This window comes from Ambystoma mexicanum, chromosome 5p (genome assembly GCF_040938575.1).
Source record: "Ambystoma mexicanum isolate Mex_15411 chromosome 5p, UKY_AmexF1_1, whole genome shotgun sequence".
In the NCBI taxonomy this organism is placed as follows: domain Eukaryota; kingdom Metazoa; phylum Chordata; class Amphibia; order Caudata; family Ambystomatidae; genus Ambystoma; species Ambystoma mexicanum.
The window spans coordinates 1,119,432,180-1,119,450,597 of NC_090930.1; the positions used below are offsets into that span (position 1 = coordinate 1,119,432,180).

General features: G+C 44.3%; 1 protein-coding gene across 2 annotated transcripts in view; it reads right to left on the reverse strand.

Annotated features, from left to right (window-relative positions):
* Positions 1-18,418, reverse strand: part of CAP2 (cyclase associated actin cytoskeleton regulatory protein 2) — a 1,372,251-nt gene that overhangs the window by 462,237 nt on the left and 891,596 nt on the right. The window lies entirely within an intron of this gene.

Consider the following 18,418-nt stretch of genomic DNA (forward strand, 5'->3'; position numbering starts at 1 on the left):
TTCCATCACATCACAGATTTCAGTCTCCATCTGAGGCAACTGAAAAGCTGGCATACAGAAGATACTAAAGGACTTTTCATACTTTCATCTCCCTTTCTGTCTGAAGTCTGATTCAAGAGTAGGCAGAGGGATTGGTGAAGGGAGTGTCCTTACTCCCGACTCCTCTCCTAGGACAGGGCGACAATTGGAGGGGGTCCATATATGAGAGAAGATGGATCAACTTTGCAGGCGCAGGTAAGCATTTAAAAAAATAAAAAGGGGGTTTGTGTGTTCATAGGACGGTGAATGTATGTCTGAGTTATGTTATGGTATTGTGACTTATACCGCACACCGCTGCCATTTTTCGTTGTCTCTTGGCCCCCTGGCGTGTCTGAAAAGGGAGGGCTGGGGGAGCTAAATTAGTGGGATTGAGAGGGAAAAGCGCAAGTCAGTGTTGATGTGCTGTTGGTACCTTCAGTTCAGAAATAACAGTCACTGCGTGCTGGTTTGTTTTTATTTGGTAATCGATATGTGGGGTTTGGTGTATGGGGATGTGTGTGGCTGGCCTAGTTTCTTGTTAGGTGTTGAGTGGTGTCTGCATTTTGTGGTGGTTTTATGTTTTGCTGTGACAGAGGTATAGCATGTTTTCTTCTGTGTTTTAGAGTGAGTAGGCAGGATATTGCAAGGTTGTTAGTTGGTGGACAGTTGCATCTCTTTCAGCTAAGTTAAGTACATATTCAGCTATGGACAGTACTTTGGCTACCCTCAAAGATTCTGCCAAGTTCTGTACATTGGCTACCCTCAGGATTTTCTATATGCAGTACAATGGCTACACATATGAAATTTCCAAAAGCAACATGTTGGCCATCTTCATAGTTCATCTAACTGCAAGATATATAGGGTAGCCTCATAAATTCTTCTAAGTGCAACACGTTCACTACCGTCATAATTCTTTAAGGTGCAGTTGTTAAGCTAATTTTTTGGTTCTTGCGCACTAAGAGGCCGAGAGGCATACAGGCGCCTTGCTCACAGAAAATCTTAAACAGAACATACAAATGCAGACTAACCACACCAGCCCTCAAACTACCCCGTCCAAGCACCGGGAATCCCTAAACATATATGTTTTTAACTACTGTTTGAACATTTCCTGTGATTTAAACCCCTCAGATATGGCAGGAATGCATTCCATGCCTCAGGTGCCGCTGCACAAAAATGCACCTTTTCTGACCATGGTCAGTTTAGACCTTGGCACCACCAGTAAATTAGTATCATTGGATCTCAATGATCTTATCACCGGCTTTCTCATCACAGTTTCTGCCAAATACTCCGGGCTCTTCCCCATCAAGCACTTATGCGTTCTAGTCAACAAGCGGTGCAATATTCTAGCTTCAATAGGCAGCCAGTGCAGCTTTTTTCTGGTGGAGATATGTTTTTTCTCAATCCTTCTACTGTTCTCACTGCACTATTCTCGATCACCCGAAGCCTTGCACAATCACCTTTACTCATTCCTACCAGAAGGCTGCTACAGTAGTCAATTGTTGTGCTAATAATGGCACTGGCCACTGTAACATAACATAACTTTCTTCACAGCTGAATCTGAGCCAATAATTTGATATGATATGCTGATGAAGAAACCAAGCTAATCACCTGTGCTCGCATATTCAAGTTTTGATCCAAATAGACACCCAGTGTCTTCACCTTCTGCTGCGTGGTGATCCTACATCCCTGTTGATACTCTGCACCCAACTTATTTATTCTATTTTCTGTGCCTACCACTATCAACTCTGTCTTCTCATCATTCAATGCAAGGCAATTTTTTAACATCCATGCCTGAGTCATCGCACACACTTTATTGATATTATTTCCATCCTCCTCGTACACCCCGTATAAGGGGATTACGCATTGCATACCATCCGCATAGTTTGTAAATCGCACTCACCTATCCTCAGGCAATTGAAAAAGTGGTACAGTGAAGATGTTGTATAATGAAAGGGAAAGGCACGCACCCTGTGGGCCCCCATACTTCAAGCAGTACATTGGATACCCTCATAATTTATTCGAAGTGCAACGCATTGGCTACCCTCCTATTCTTCTAACTGTAGAACATTGGCTACCCTCATGTATTCCTCTAAGCGTAACACATTGGCTACCTTTATGAGTTTCAATATGCAACACATTGGCTACTTTCCCAATTCGACTAACTGCAAGAGCAAATACTAGCTTTGAAGCAAAGCAGGAATAGTGTCTAGACTCTAATTATGCAACTAAGTCGAAAACAGTGGATAAACTTTAAAACGCACCGAACTTCAGACATGTAACTTCGCCTATGTAATTAACCTTACATAAAGCAACATATGTCGACGTCCTTTACCTGAAGGTTGCTCCAGGCAGTGTTAGGGCATAGCTGGGGTGCCCCAGACAAACAGGCGATGGGAGCTGTCCTTTGCCTCTGGCCATTCCCCGGCTGCCCGGGCAAGGCTGCCCTTTGAGGGCCTAAGAAGGGGAGTGTTCCGGTCACGTGGCCTGCTAAGGTGGCAAATGGCGATCAAGCAGGGTGGGAGAGCAAGGAGGAGGGAACAGAGGCCCAGCAGTGTGGGATGCACTGGGGTACGGAAGGGCTTATGCCAGAATGAGAATCCCAGGGGGCAAGAAAATCTTAAAGCAGGAGAATCTCCACAAGGGTCTTCTGAAAAATGAGCTTCTGACCTCAGAACAAAAGAGATAGCACTCCAGAGACGCCAGAGTGTTGCGGTCACATTGCTACGTGGCCAATTGTGATTAAGCAGGTCGGGCGGTGGGAGGGGGCGGGGGAGGTTGAAACCAAGGCACAACAGTGCTGGAGGGCTTAAGGCGGAATGACAATCCCAGGACGTTAGAGAATCGTACCGCAGGAGGATGTTGCCACAAGGTTCTGCTAACAAATGAGTGAGTTTATTTGAAATAGCGTGTGTGCGTGTCTAAGCGCACCCGCATGTGCATTGCTTTCACACAGGGCTCGTGTAACTGACCCACGCTCTACAACCTCTTCACAAGGCCTCTCTTCAGCATCCTTGACTCCCTGCGCATCTCGTATACTAACTATGCGGATGATACACAGGTACTCATCCCACTCACTGGGGACTACCTAGCGGATACTAATACACTCACAACCATTTACTCCACTATCCAATCCTGGATGGCAGATCACTGGCTTTGCCTCAACAGTGAAAAAACTGAACTCCTACTCATAAGGTCACCCTCTACCATGGGTACCCTCGGTGAACAGTACGCTTCTTTCACTATTGACAATATTCCCATCAAGGTCGCAACAATGTGAAGACACTCGGAGTCTACCTGGACTCCGATCTGTCCATGGATAGATAGGTCAATGCCATTGCCTCCTCCTCGGCCTACTACTCTAAAGTTCTCAACGCTGCCAGACCCTTCCTGTCACGCCAGAACTGCCTCACCATTGCCAGGACAATTATTGGATCAAGGCTGGACTACTGCAATGCCCTACTCGCTGGGACCTCCAACAAAAACCTGGCCAAACTCCAGCTAGTCCAAAATCACGCACTAAGGGTGGCCAAAGGTACCTCGTGAAAAGACCACATCTCCGAAGTTAGAAGACAGGCCCACTGGCTCCCGGTCAAAGAGAGAATTGTCTTCAAAACACTCGCCCTCACCCACAAATGTCTCCATGAACTTGCTCCCCCCTACCTGACCCAAAATATCACCAAGCATACTGCCACAAGACCTGTAAGGAAATGCTACTTTAACATGATTGTCACGCCTAAAACGTGCAAAGTGCGCGCTGGTGGTTCCTGTTTTCCCACCCAAGCCGCCACCCACTGGAACGCACTGCCCCCTCACGTAAGAATGATCGAGTCCCACCAAGCATTCCGCAAAGCCATTAAAACCAAGCTTTTTGTTTGAAATGGACATGATATCAGTCTGTAACAGTAAAGCGCATAACATGCATCTGTATGTAACTATATTTGTATCTGCGTAATCATGAGACCTCTGGTCACCTGTCCAGCCTCTGAATCAAAATTCCAACAATTTCTTGTAACAGCGCCTCGATGCCCCCGGGCTGCGAGTGCGCTATACAAATGCAAATAAATAAAAATAAATAAATAAATAGCATTGCGAAGAAACCAAGAAATCTGGGGACTTTATTCAGAGAGGCATTGCTACTGTTTTGGCAACCCATCACAATGTGGAGGAAATTTACCTCAGAATTTCTACACGAAGTACAACAGGATAATTTGTGTGAGTACATTTAAGTAGATCCCTTTACCACAGGGCTGGGAGGATGGCTCAGGGGCAACGTGTTTGTCTTAGATGCAAGATAATTCAACAAAGGTAGCAGGCGCCCCTCTCTCGGAAGAACAAGGCATGATAACCTGTTCAGCGGTTGTTAACCACATTGAGAGTTCGCAGCCATCTGCTTTTTGCTCACTGTACCTTTCACAGATGGGAAATATCCATTTGCATATTAGTCTTTGTCCCGCCCACATGAGCAGTCCAATACCTTTTTTTGAAATATTTGCAAGGAACTTGGGGTTGGTCACCCTGAGTTCCCTGGGGGCAACCAGACGTGGACTCCCTGCTCACTGTGCTCAGAGAGGCACTGCTTCACCTCACTGACGAGGCCCAACAAGGCTGAAACACGTGTATGGGGTTGCAGTTGGTACTCTTGTTCAGAGAGGAATTGCCATAGCATTTCGGTGCTGGACTGCCCATGTGGGCGGGACAAAGACTGATATGCAAATGGATATTTCCCATCTGTGAAAGGTACAGTGAGCAAAAAGTGTGTGCTGTAAACTCTCATCTCAGAGCACGTTATCATGCCATGTTCTTTCTGGAGAGGAGCGCCTGCTACCTTTTTTTGAATTAGATGCAAGATAACGCATAGCAACACAGGTTCGAATCCCGGGTCGGGCTTAGAAACTGGTCCCTGGTATAAAGCGTGTTATAAAAGAACACCTATAATAATTATATGGTCAATCCTGTGCCAATTAAGTGGAGGGATCGCATCAGTCACTAAGATCTGCTGGCCATTAAGGAGATTGTTCAGGCTAGTTGGTTGTGGCTAAATGCTAGGTTTGAAGCTGTGATACTTGACGACAGGAACAGACTCTGGATAAGTGACCTTTCGACTACATAAATCGGCATCTGTTAGGTTTGAAATGACAATGAGAAATCTAGTCCTCTTGGTTGATACCCCTTCCTCTAGTTTCCCAGGTCAATGCAATAGCGCAAGTATTCGTTTTTTGTGTTTACATGCATCCTGGAATAAAATACTTCTGTTAGCTATTAAGAACAGGGTTTATTCGCTTACCTCTATAATTTAGTATGCCCAGTTTAAAGGCCAACAATGGGAAAAATGTCTCTAAAGATTTACGTTAAAAAGCCAATTACTGGACCTGCCCTCTTTTATTCAAAATAATTTGGAGCAATTTCTAGAGTAGTAGTCTTTATTTTATGTATTTGCCTGAAAATAGCATGGTCTTTTACAGAATAAATAAATAATAAACTGCCAAGCCTGCTTCTTTGTTGAACGTTAGGTTACGATTGGATCACATCTGTGTAGCTATCGCTGCTTATCCTTAGCTCCTGATCCTCCACTGCGTTAGTGTTAGGCTTATAGTTGCTCCCATCTTTTCATAGAGCGTTCATCAAAAAGGAAGCTAATTTTCTTTATTTTGTAAACTCAATCAAAGCATTCCATCTTGCTCGGTCAATTCTTACGATAGCTGTGTTCTCTCTGTGCTAGCTTTGTAGCTATGGAACTTTTTCATTGTCCATCAGAAATTTTGCAAACCTCTCGAGCTTTAGGAAAAGAGTGAAAACATTGTTGTTCTCAGCAGCTGTACCATGTTTTGGCTAATTTGGACTGGAATTGCTATAGGGAAAAACATAATATTTTAATGGTACTATATTTGTGGGATTTAGAGGAAAATAAACACAAACATAGGTCTCAGTTATCCCCATAATGCATCTGGGAGGGTAAAGGCCACACACTTACGTTCTCTCGTCTTTGCCCAACGTAAATAACTTGATTATTGACATAAAGGAGCAAAGTCATTAGCATAAAAAGATATGATGCCTCCCATAATTCTCGAGTCTCACTCCCCTGAAATCCATGCCACGGGCAGGTTATTACCAAGGCGAATAGAATGTTCAGGAATGGGCAGCTTGCTTAGTACAGCCTTCAAGAGGCAATTATTTCCCTGCCCCTGGGTAAGATTACAGTGTATTGGTCATCGCCTGTACACCTTTCGCAAACCTTCTTACTCTCCCCATCACCAAAAAAAGAAACTCGCAATTAAAGCAAACGCAATTTCGGTGTCAAGTTTGACAGAGAATTCACTGTCTGGGTAGGTCCAAATTTAAGATTAAGTGATGTTTCTCTGCGAAGGACGAATGCAGATTGATCTGGATGAAGTATAGTATAAATGCAAATGCGATAAGATTCTGGGAGTTATTCAGATCCGAAAAGGGTAATAACTCACAGTAGAAGGCACAGTAAGCTTTTTCACCATAGAAGTCCCCCTACATGTGGAGTTTCAATACGAGGTTAACCCAGAGGGTTCAGGAATTATTTTAGAAAACATGCTTTGCTTTCGTAGCACAGGAGTGAATTGTGGCGAATAACCTTCCAGCAGAGGGGTTCAAGAAAGATATAGTAGATAGATTAAAAGAAGCCTGTGAAAAAACATGGCTTGCTAATCGTATGAGTAGGTATGAATCAGACTGCATGGCCGCAGAGTCTTTAATAGCTATCACGTTATGTGGGCCCGCATCTACATGGGGTACAAAATCCATGTTGGCAGATGAATGAACAAGGCTGTCGCGTGCATGAGATTTTGGGGGATTAACGTTTTTCACCCTTCTATACTACTGTATAACAGGTGCGCGCGTGCCGTGCTCTGTACAACAAACGGAGCTATTAATGTGAACTTTCAAGCAGATGCTAAAAGACGTATTTCGTTCCACAGAGAAATATGGCAGCTATCGTTAACCGAACTCGGCTGTCTTCTTTAAGCCCCGTTTCTTATTTGCTTATATCAGCTGTTTTTGAACAGTGACCTGGAGATTCTGTACACCATCACCCACGTTCATATCGATTTATCATTTGTTGATCAATTTAAAAAATAGTAACACTCTTTTATGAATGTTACCCGGAGTGATGTTAACAAATGGTTTGGCAGAAGAAACTAATAAAAATGCAATGCACTTATAATTCCATTTATTATAGTAGAGTGGTCGCCGCACTATAGTAAGGTTGTTTATCAAGCTCTATATGAAACCCAATAATATAATTGCTAATGACTTTGGACATGCATGACGGATATGGCTGATATTTTGCACAAAAGAAAACTGTATCGCGCCACTCCTCCCCAGACTGGAAATGCTGGGAAAGATACGTACATTTTTGTTTACTAAGAAAGCAAAAAAACACCGTTTTTGGCCTTCTCCCACTCATTTTCCAATAGAGAAAAAGTCAACCTTTCTGCACAGGGCACAGCAAAAACACAGCGGAACGGAAATGGACCAGGTACGAAACAACGTGGGCACAAAGCGTTGACTCAATTTCCTGGTGTGGTCTGGGGTTATTCCGTTCAGTAGTTAAAATATTTGACGGAGAAGGGAGTGCCCCCTTATCCCAAAACTATAGCTATGTTTTTCCCATGGGGCTTTGCAGCAGAGCTTTTCCGAAATGAAAAAGCTGCCATTTCTTTTTGTTCGATGTGCGAAATAACCAGGTGAGAATGGGTATAATGGGTATAGCTGAAAAATAAAAGTGGAAGAAAAAGGATGAAATGGCATCAGGTTAGAGGTGGGGAGGGGGAAAGAGGACACCATGAGAAATTGGGGAGTTGGAGGGGTGCGGGAGGGGGGACCAAGTTCAGAGCTCGAACGTTTTTCCATAACCATGGTCATAGTAGAAACAGGACTGGGAATGAAAGCGCGTCACACGAAAATAACTGTGGTAAATTGCAGGCGTTTACAGATAACCAGGGTTATTTGTAGTACATTGCCAATATAACCGGGGTTATGAGAATAAAAACTGTTAAAAAAATGTGAACACAAAAAAAGGGGAATTTTACAGCTACCGTTAGGTGGGGGTAATGCGTGTGACCAAGGGTATGGACACTGGGTTACTTTAAGGAACAGAACGGTGCAATATGGAAGCCATGGATAGTAAGAAAGAAAAGTAGTGTTTTAAAATATACAGTCCCTGGCTAGTGGGTCAGAAAGTCATGTATAGTCGTGGCCATGGGTCCATGGGTACATATATAGTCATGTATACTGGGTCCAAAAGTAATATATTGGGGGAACATGCACAGTGGACATGGCCAAAGGCTGTCACCTCTTGTCATGACTAGTGCCCAGTAGTGTTTTAAAATCTACAGTGGGCACGGCCAAAACCCTTGGCTAGTGGGCCTGTAAGACATGTATAGTCGTGGCCACCAAGTGGGTCCAAAAGAAACATATTGAGGGAACATGTACAGCGGTCATGGGCAAAGGCTGTGGCAAGCGGCCCCTACAAAACTATTATAACAAAACCCTTAAAATCCACGGCATTGGGGGACACTGTGCTTCATTTGGTGTTTCTACTCGAAGCGCATTGGGCGAGACACTGCTAACTTTAAAACCCTATTCAAAGCATGGAGCACAGCAGAGTGCAAGAAGAGTGCTGTTAATGGCTGTAGGCTGCCAGGCAGCCTGAAGGAGGACATTTCTTTCTGGTGATAAGATTCCACACATTTTTCTTTACGGGCAAACTTACTGATTCAAATTTCTTGCATATATGCTGTACGGGGCAAGATCATGAATGGCCTGTCTGTTCATGACAACGCCCTTTTGGAGAAAGTCTGAACTTTTCTGTTACCGGCCTCTGCTGCCGAGCTTGTCGAATCATCCCTCTGCCCATATCCCCGCTCTCCCGGATCCAAGTGACGTGGGGAAACGGGCAGCAAAAAACACAGTTCTTCCTCGCAACCACAACATCTACAGCGTGTTTGGCAATACTCTACTCGCCAGCTCGGGAAAGCATACAATTGAGTGGAGATGCCACTAGAGTTGGCCCGGACTTTACGGACACTTTTAGTGAGCAGGGGGCACTTCACGTTTTGGATACATCCTTATTCGAGGCTTTGGAAGTGGGGCCCTTGGCCGGTCCACATGATGACTCTTACTTGGAAACGCTGTCTCTGTTTAGAGATACATCTCAAGACAGTGACAGTGACTGCTCACTTGTTCATGCCTCAGGTCCGAACCAGGGTCCTGGGTTTACTTCATTACTGTATCATACTAAAGGGAACAATATAAACCAGACGGCAATACAAGCATTAAATTGTGTTTTGTCCCCTTTCGTGAGTCTAAGAGAATATCAACGCATAGTGAACACCGCCCTGCTTGAGGCTATTCAAAATAAATTGCATCGCCTCGAGCATTTGTTCATCGTTTCAGGAGCCTTGGTGGTGCCAGTCAAGGAAGGAGGCCACTGACCCCTTGCGAGGCCCCTTGGCGAACGTGAGGTTGGTACCTATCAGAGTTGAACTTACTCCTGTTGCGCCTGTAAGTGCATGGCAGGGCTCAACGCACTCACCGATGGTAAGGGAAGCTGCCCATTCACCAGCATATATTTCGCCTTTGGTGACCGCAACTTGCTAAAACATGGGTCCTTGTCCTCCTTCGCTTAGTGACCCTATTGTCATTTTGTTGAACGCAGGCCAAGGCCAAAAAGGCAGGGAAATCACAGCCAAAAAAGACCAAGAACATAAAAGCCCTCAAGAACAACCGAGAGCATCTAAAAAATGTAAACTCCCTTCAGTTATGGGGTCTAATAAAATGCACAGTCCCAGCAAGGAAGTTCCTGCGGGGCTGCAGGTGCCAAGTGCAGAAAGTCTGAGCACCAAATCTTGAAAATCAAAGTGTAATAATAGATGCCCGACCGACTCTATTGGGAGTGCAGCAGGTGGAGGAGCCTCACTTATACAAACTATTTTCTGGGAAATGATTTCTATTTGTAGGACTTTAGCAGGGCCCAGCATGGTTGCTCCAAGCTTGTTGTTCAAGGATTGTGACACATTGCAAAAGAACCAGGCAGCTATTTGCCTTGGTGCGAAATCCACAGTGTACAGTGTCCTAAGAGGGATGCAGGAAGATGCCTTTACCTCTGCGTCATCTGCATCTGTTGAAGTTGTGAATAGTGTTTTTGATATCAGTAAGGGCAAGGTCACAACTGGCCACAGTTTCTCTAACTTTAAGGGCTTGAATAATGCAACAGGGTCTAGTGTGGTCCCAGTGAAGCGACCCACTCCTCCTTATCAAGAAAAGAGTGCTGTCGGGGGCAATGTCACCAGTGAGAAACCAGTGGGTGTCTCATATGCTAGTCCCCAGGGATCTCGCTCAGGTGGCCAGGGCATAGCCATCGCCTTTGGACGAGACCCTGGGGGTGGTCCAGTGCGGGAGGATCACCTGGGTGAGGGGGGTCTTCTGCGAGTGGGGGTGAGACAGCCGATGGTGCGGTGTGGTATCCCCCCCCATTTTTGTTCATCTACCCCATCCTACTTTTTAGGGTATTCTGAAGTCCCCCCACCTTTTACACAAACAATGGGCCAAGGAAGAGGGTGACAGAGTAACCAGACTACCTCTTTCACATCGTACTGGACTTGTCCCATTAATCGCGTCAGGCAAAGTCAGGCACTTTACACTAAGTGCATACACCCGATACCAGTTAGCTCTCCTCACACAAATAAAAGGCAACACCTAAAGACACACTCTGAGCAAGGCAGAACACGAGTATGAGCAGAACGTCCGGGACAAAGGCACACCTACTGGAGCAGAGCAATATACCAAGGGAAGACAGCAGCGGGCCGAAACCCCAAGGGTTCCCTTGCCTCAGACAGGCCGCGAAAGACACTTGGAGAAGGCCAGATCCCGCAAGTGAAGATTGCATTGTGTTTCAAGGACGCCTCCGACCCTCCCGGGTGAAAGGCAGAGTTGGTGAGGTGAGGCAGAACCTTGACTCGTGAATTGGAAAAAAAAGCAAAACAAGAAAGAAGCCTAGTTGAAAATCTCAGTGAAAGGTACATTGTTTGAAGCTAAAAAGTGAACAAAACAGCTAAAGTGAATTATGCGAGGGTAAACGTGAACTTTGAGTCAAAGTGGTTCTTTGGTGGTCTGTAAATAAAGAGAACCACACACATTCAAAAGTCTTTGACATCCGAAAGGGGTCCAAGCACGATTGAGGGAGACCTGAAGAACAACAAGCTTGGGGAAGGGAGCACCCTTGCAAGTTTGTGTTGAACTGTGAGGTGAGAGGTCTAAGCCCGACAGAGGGGGACCTTTGTGATTGTTACATTGGAATACAATTTTAAAAGTCAAGAAAGACGCATGGAAGGCCAGGCAGGCCTCAATCCACAGCTGGAACTGCTTAGAGTGTTAGAAACCGAGCCAGCGTGTGTCATCCTACCTACAAGGACTGCCTTACTCCGGGAGGTTTAACCTGAGGAGAAGAGCTTGTTCAACTACCTTTATTCTTTTGAACAGTGATTTTTCCTTTGCATACATTTCTCCTTTTTACACCTTTTGGTACAAAAGATAGGGCAGGCATTAGGCTTTTGTTAGCATAGGCCATTTTGATTTGACAGACTCCACTAGTACTGTTTTTGTTTATCGTTTGATGGTCGAGACTACTTGCATCTTAGTTATAGGGCAAAATAGGAGTTTCTCCAACTCCAACATTTTCAATAAAGATTTTACAAATTGTATCCGTTGTGTCGGTGTCATACTTGTGATACCATGCCTTCCTTACACTATGCAAAGAAAACAGACTCATGTTAGAGTGCATTTTTTCGGAGGGCAGACACCTGACCTCGAATAGGTCAGGTGTTGGCCCTTTTCACTGAAATTCTAAATCGGAGAGCCATTGTTTCGGTATACCGTCATTTAATTGACAGACTTTTCATCGCAGGTTTTTTTGCTGCAATTTTTTTTTACGTTTTTTTTGGGGGGTTAAAAATTAAATAAATTTGGTGTGGGTGTAGGGGAATATTAACATAATTAAAGGGATGGGGGTTTGGGTGTAACCCCACGAAAAAAGAAAAGAAAATGTTTTATGTTTTAAAAAAATAAAATACGTGGCAAAAAACCCCGCAATGAAAAGTCTGTTGATAAAATCACGTAGAACCATTGTTTCTAAGGTTATGGAGTGCATTGAGTTTGTGGAGTGTTCCTGCACAGACAAGGTCTCGCTGGACATAAGTCTTGAAGATTGTGTTCGATGTACTGTTAAATTAGGCCCCTTTGTTGCAGCAATTTAGCTTTGATCTCCAACCATTTAAAAAAAGATGCCTCTCCAGCAAAACCATCCGTGCCTGGATTTAGGTCTGTTTCAAAATCTTCTGATTTCCTCATATCAATTAACACCAGTTTGCTGGGCAAGAGGGACGTCACCTGGGTGACCACAAGTAATAATGTTCAAACAGACAGCAAAGACTGGTCCTGGTTGTCGGGGGCCCTTAATTCTACATCTAATGTCAATAAGTATGTACACATAATCTTTAGCTGGGTTGGCCCGTTAAGAATTGATTCCTGCAATAGTAGGGGTCCCTCAGCCTTGTTAACTAACCCAGAAATTGTAAATGCAACAGGAAACGTGGCTGTCGAAGAAGCCTCGATTAGATGGGTACAAAATTGATTTTCAGCAGGCCAGAAAACACGAGGGGCAGTCCTTTTGGTGCCTTTTAATTGTCTCCAAGTCTAGTGTAGACATTTGCTGGAGTGCTGAATATGATTTATGAATTGAGGCTTTGGCTACTGAGCTTGAAATATACTGGAATCTAATCCAAGTACCATTGATAATTATTAATATATATATTGGCATGAGGGGGTGGCTCCCCTGGGCGAATCTTTGAATATACTAATCCTCTTTATAGATGAATGGAGGGAGAAGAAAACCAGTGGTTTCATTCTCTGCGCTGGGGACCTAAATTCCAACTGCCTCGGAATACAGGATTGTAGGGATGTTATGTCATACTTGCGTCTCGGGGTTAATTCTCAAGTAAAGAAAAAAATGGGGGAATCAGGTCAGCCTGTTTTAGATCTCTTGTCCTCCATAAGTTCAATGGTAAAATAGTTGGTGATGAACATTTCCAGGATACTTGGCGATGTGGTAACAAGTGTGCAGTTCTGGATTACATGTACGCGGATGTTCTGTTTTCTTTGTGTAGCTACTTCTGTATTGTCCCCCTTCAGTGGCTAGTGATCATGAAATGATTGCGGCCACTTTTTCCATTGGCTGCACTTTACACAAGGTGAGAGGCCCTAGGGAGTTGAACTTGAACCCTAGGGCCAACAGACTTGCACTTAATTCCAAAAACATGGGTGCGCTGAATGAGGAATTGGTAAAAATCTGGCCGAATGCCTGCATGGAACAGAAATTTAACACATTTACAGTGAATGCATTTCACCCTTACATGTACAAACTTATTGATGGTATGTTTCTCTGGTTCCTATGTAGCGACAAACAAACCTAACTCGAAGAAGAATTCGCATGTTTTTGATCCTCTCCTTTGGGGGAAACAAAAAGTCTGAAAAATGACCTTTGGGTCCTAAAAGTAGAAAATCCTTTGCCCTGCTTGCACGCCTCCAAGATAAGGAAACGGAGGCAGCATTACAGGAATTGGGTTAGAAATCATTGTGTGCATAGACTGCAAAAGGAATGGGAGTTGATACTACTTAGGAACAAGGATGCAGTTGCTTTTTGGACCTTAATGGGTTGGGGAATCCGCAGGCTATAGTACAATTAAACACTATCTTGGAGGCCGTATGCGTAGATCATTTTACTGGAATTTATTATAGGAAGGATGGTGATCTAGCATTGAAATTGTGTTTATCTAACACAATTCCCTCTGCCTCTATGGGTTTTTATTTGTAATAGACGCTGAAATGGTTGAGGACTGCATTGTTAAAGCCAGTAGTTCTGGGGCCTCTGGCCTTCTCAGGCTTACTAATGCATTGCTTAAGACAGACGCAATTGGGCGGCCATCTTGTGCGTCCTCTAACAATGCAATTAGGACAGGGAGGTATCCGATCTCTTGGGCAACCTCTTATGCTGTACCAATTCACAAGAAGGGCAGTCAATCCGGTAACAGATTTAAAGACACAGCACACTCCAGACCAGGACTCTTTCCACTGGTAAGGGATTTGGCGCACAATAAAAACACGTTTAAATTTATGAATTTTGGATTCTATTTTGAGAAGGCAGCCAACCCGTCTCACATCCCACTTGACAAACACCCTGTGTCGCAATGGACCATGAACCAGGCCGGTGTGTAATAATGAAATATATATATATTTTTAATTCAAATGCAAAATCAAACAAATCAAATTTAGGGCAGCAATCACCAGCATGGTGATACTATATAGCAGAATGTTATAATACAATTACTTTCACTTGCTAACAACAGTTACAGAAGTGGAGGTGGAAGCAAGACCACTCTTTTGTCATACTTTTAGATTGCACTGAGGTTATCCACTACCCCTGCAACACTACCCAAACACATGCTGAGCCAGTTTTGTTTGGGTGGATAGGAGTGGCAAGGAGTCAGAAATGAGAGGCAAAAATCATATTTGCATTGCGACCTACCACCCCAGAATGGGAGGCCAAAACGAAATGAGAAACCCTTGAGAAATGAGCAAAATGGCACTCGGAATTCACTGGATAGTTCGATATCAGTTTACATGCGTGGTAGAATGGATACGACAGGAATTCGTGTAGCTGGGCTAAAGAGGCAAGAAAGCTTACAAGCTACAGGGCAAGGTACTAAACAACATGAATACAGATGAGAAAAATCGACTTTGGGAAGGAAAGCTGTGCAGCAAAATCACACGTGACAGAATTGCAATTTCTTATTCTTCTCAGGTTTAAAACAAGCAAACAGCTTAGAAAATGACCTAAACAGTCAAAATCGGTTTTTCTGATGGGGTATAAAAGCACATAACAGATAGGATACTGAAGTGTATGGTGGGATTTCCTGGTTACCTTGCAGCAAGTGATTTTTATAGACTCATGTGACTACAGGATTTACATGCTGGATGCAGTGTGTGAAGGTGTGTTTTTTATTATTCCTAAAGTAGACACAGTATAAAAAGTGGTCAGCCGACACATGTTTTGAACCCAAAAGTTCTTTCTCAAGGCTGATCTATATTAAAAAAAAGTACATACAGCATGGATGAACAATCAGCACATAGTTGTAGTGTGATGCCATTTGTTGTTCATCGTGCATGTGTAGGTGACAAAGTGACAGTTACATTATGTATAAAGCAGAGTGTCAACAGGGTTTACATGGTAATGGTTGTATTTAAATAAGTACATTCAAGGAGAATCAAAGCAAGGTTGAAGAGAGGGGTGGAAGAAAAGATAAGAGAAAAAGGCGAATTAGTACTGGTGGTGGGTCGGTATGTTTTAGGGAGAATTCTCTGTTAAGGCTAATTTCCCAAACCTAGTGAGTCCCCCAGCAGCTTTGCTGGATTTTTGGGGTTTAATTCTCCTGCTAAGAGTGAGACTCTTTTTCTCCCACTCTTAGACATGATTTGAGATATCCTTTGACTTTGGAATGTGTTTTATGGGCTATGGGGTCTTTTACTCCATAGGGTTTCATGTGGTTTTTGGTTGGTAAGTGTGTTACACAGCACCCTCAGTGCAGTAACACAGGGGTGTCATTGTGACACCCAAACATAGACTCCATACCCCGGGACTGACTACTGTCTCCCAGGGCATGTAAAGTCACCATTGCCTTTACTAGTCTTAAATTGGGAACAGAACCAGTACAAACCATCATATTGTGGAAGTCCTGGTAGGGGAATTAGATTGCCCCTGGGTCTGTTTTTCGAGGGGGCACTGTGCAGTCCCCCCTCGTCGAGTTTCTGGCTGGTGGCAGTGGTTACCACGCAAAATTTTCCTTGAGAATATTTACTATGGGATTTTCCCATTCATTTTAAAGGCACCACATTTTGGTGCAATGTTTAAGATATCGCCGGGTTATTTATTTAATATGTATTCCCCGGTTGGGTCTTTTTGCCAGGACTCGGTTTTAAAATGGCGTTTGTGTTCGCCTCTCTAACTCCAACCCAAGTCGAGCCCTTTGTTCCACTTTTTGGCGGGCTTCTCCACAGAAGCCTCCAAAAGTGGTGCCACTCTGTCTGGGTATACAGGATGTGTGGGAGGGGGGTTTAGGCACCCTGGACTGAGTTGCCTCGGCAACTCAAGTCGCACTCTTGTGTGATTGGCCCAGTGGTGAGTGGCCCGGCTCACCGCTTAGCATGTTTGAGTGACAGCTAGGACTGATGAATGGGGGTTTTCTGCATAAAAGCAGGGCTTTGGGGACTGGGACTTCAGACGTCGCCACAGGACCAAAGAATCCGAAGAGGGAGAAGCTGAACCGACCTGCAACGACGACACCACAGGTGGAGCCCTGCTGAACCGACTCACCACTTCTTCCAACGACAGAGGAGATCTTCATCCCTAAGAGTCTTCTTCCTTTGACTGGTGGGGATAACCAGTTTACCCGCCTTTTCACCTTCCCGGATCATCTCGTGGCCGCCTTGCCTGTGCCAAGCACCCCGGCAACCGGGATACCACGTTTTACCACTACCGCGAATAAAAGGGTAGTACCTTTTAACCGGAGAACTCTGTGGCTGGTTTCTTCCCTGGCAGTGCAACGACCTTCAGCTTTCCTCCACGTCGAGATCTTCTCTTCCTCTGGATGACGCCACGACTTGCATCCACTGCCAGGAACAACTGCCCCCGCTGGAGGATTCTCTCCACTTTCAAGGTACTGTGTCCGCCTGGCCTCCCTCGCAACGGTCTGTGTGGGGTGTCTCGTAAATCCTCATCTTACCACTTGGGTTGGCCCTAGGCTGGCTAACTGAACTTTTCTGAGCTGAACTAATTCCTTTTTGAATTCCCTGCAAGACTTTTCAAGCCTTTTAAACTGTGTGATCTTGGGCGCATTGGTGTCCTACTCTCTCCAAGAGGGAGCCTGGCCTCTGACCTTTTTGCTCACAAGTAGACTTTGACTTTCCTGCCTTGCTGGGTGCTTCTAAACTATTGTGTTGTGTGCTTTTCCTAATTTCTGCCTTTTCCCTCCCTTTTTCTTAACTTATTGGAGTACAACCTTTAGTTAAGCGCTCACCTCTGTCTGGAAATAAGTGGTGTTAACTAAGACTTGTCCAATAAGGAATAAGGGATGTATATGTATTAATAGTGACTGTGTTTTTTTAACTTGCTTACAATAATAGTGCTAGAGTGTTTCTAAAGTGTGTCTTTAAATAATTATATACTTGTTACCAAAGCTCTGGTCAGTGTTTGCTTGTGCTACTGTATTTTGGTACCTATCTTGTATACTCTATATGCTGTCTAACTCTTCTTGAGATAAGTCTGGCTGCTCAGCCACAGGTACCAGGTAAATCTGGGTGGTACAGACTGCTACTAATTGGGTTTACTGCCAACACCTGTAGTCTTAAGCCTTTTGCAGTGGTCCCTAAGGGAACTGCACAGGTTTCTGCCCAACAGTATGCATCAATGATGTGAATCAAAAGATGTACCCATCTTACAAGGTAAGGTAATATAGATCTTGGATTTAAAGTAGGGAGGTTGAGTCGTAAGTAGCCGTGTGGCAGAAGGTTCAAGGGTTGAACTCATGGGATTTCATGGCTGAGAAAATAAAGGTAAAAGTCAAGTTTCTGGTTTGGCAATTGCACCTGTATGCATTTGTCCATTGCAGTCTGTAGTATCAAGTGTTACGAGTCTGGGCCGTGCTGGGGACCCTGCAAAGTGTGGTGGTCTATGTTGGACGGGGTTCCGTGGGCAGTGAAAAAATGGAACAAAGCGGTGCCTATTGCTGTTCACCTATGAAGTTGTTGCAGAGTGAAGAATTAAGACGGTTATTTTGGGTGTAGCTCAGGTGCAAACCAGTTCTAAAGACATGGCTGAAAAAGGCAGCGCAGGTATGCCTTGATTGAATAGAAAAGGGCATATTTAGAACAATTGAGGAGCATGGTTATAAAAATGGCGTGCCAGTGGTGAGGCTTTAAGAAATTTGCTGGAGTAATTGAACTATGTTGACCGCAAGGGCCAAGTTAATTGGAGGAGAGTGGCAACTGCTTCCGAACGCCTAGCTGAATGGTGCTGTGTGGGCTTACTTAAGTGAGTTGAGCAAGGCATATTAACAATTGTGAGTAGCACTGTATGCAGGGAGATGGCATGCCAGTGGTGAGAATGCAGAAGGTAACACCCAAGTGATTTGAGTCTAAGTTAACCGAATTTTGCATCTGCTAAGATAATGATTCAAAAACAAATGAAAAAAAGTGCTCTTTCCGAGATATTTGCCGAGGTGCCTATGTCCTGGAGAACGTCCGTAATTAGATTGTGAAGCAT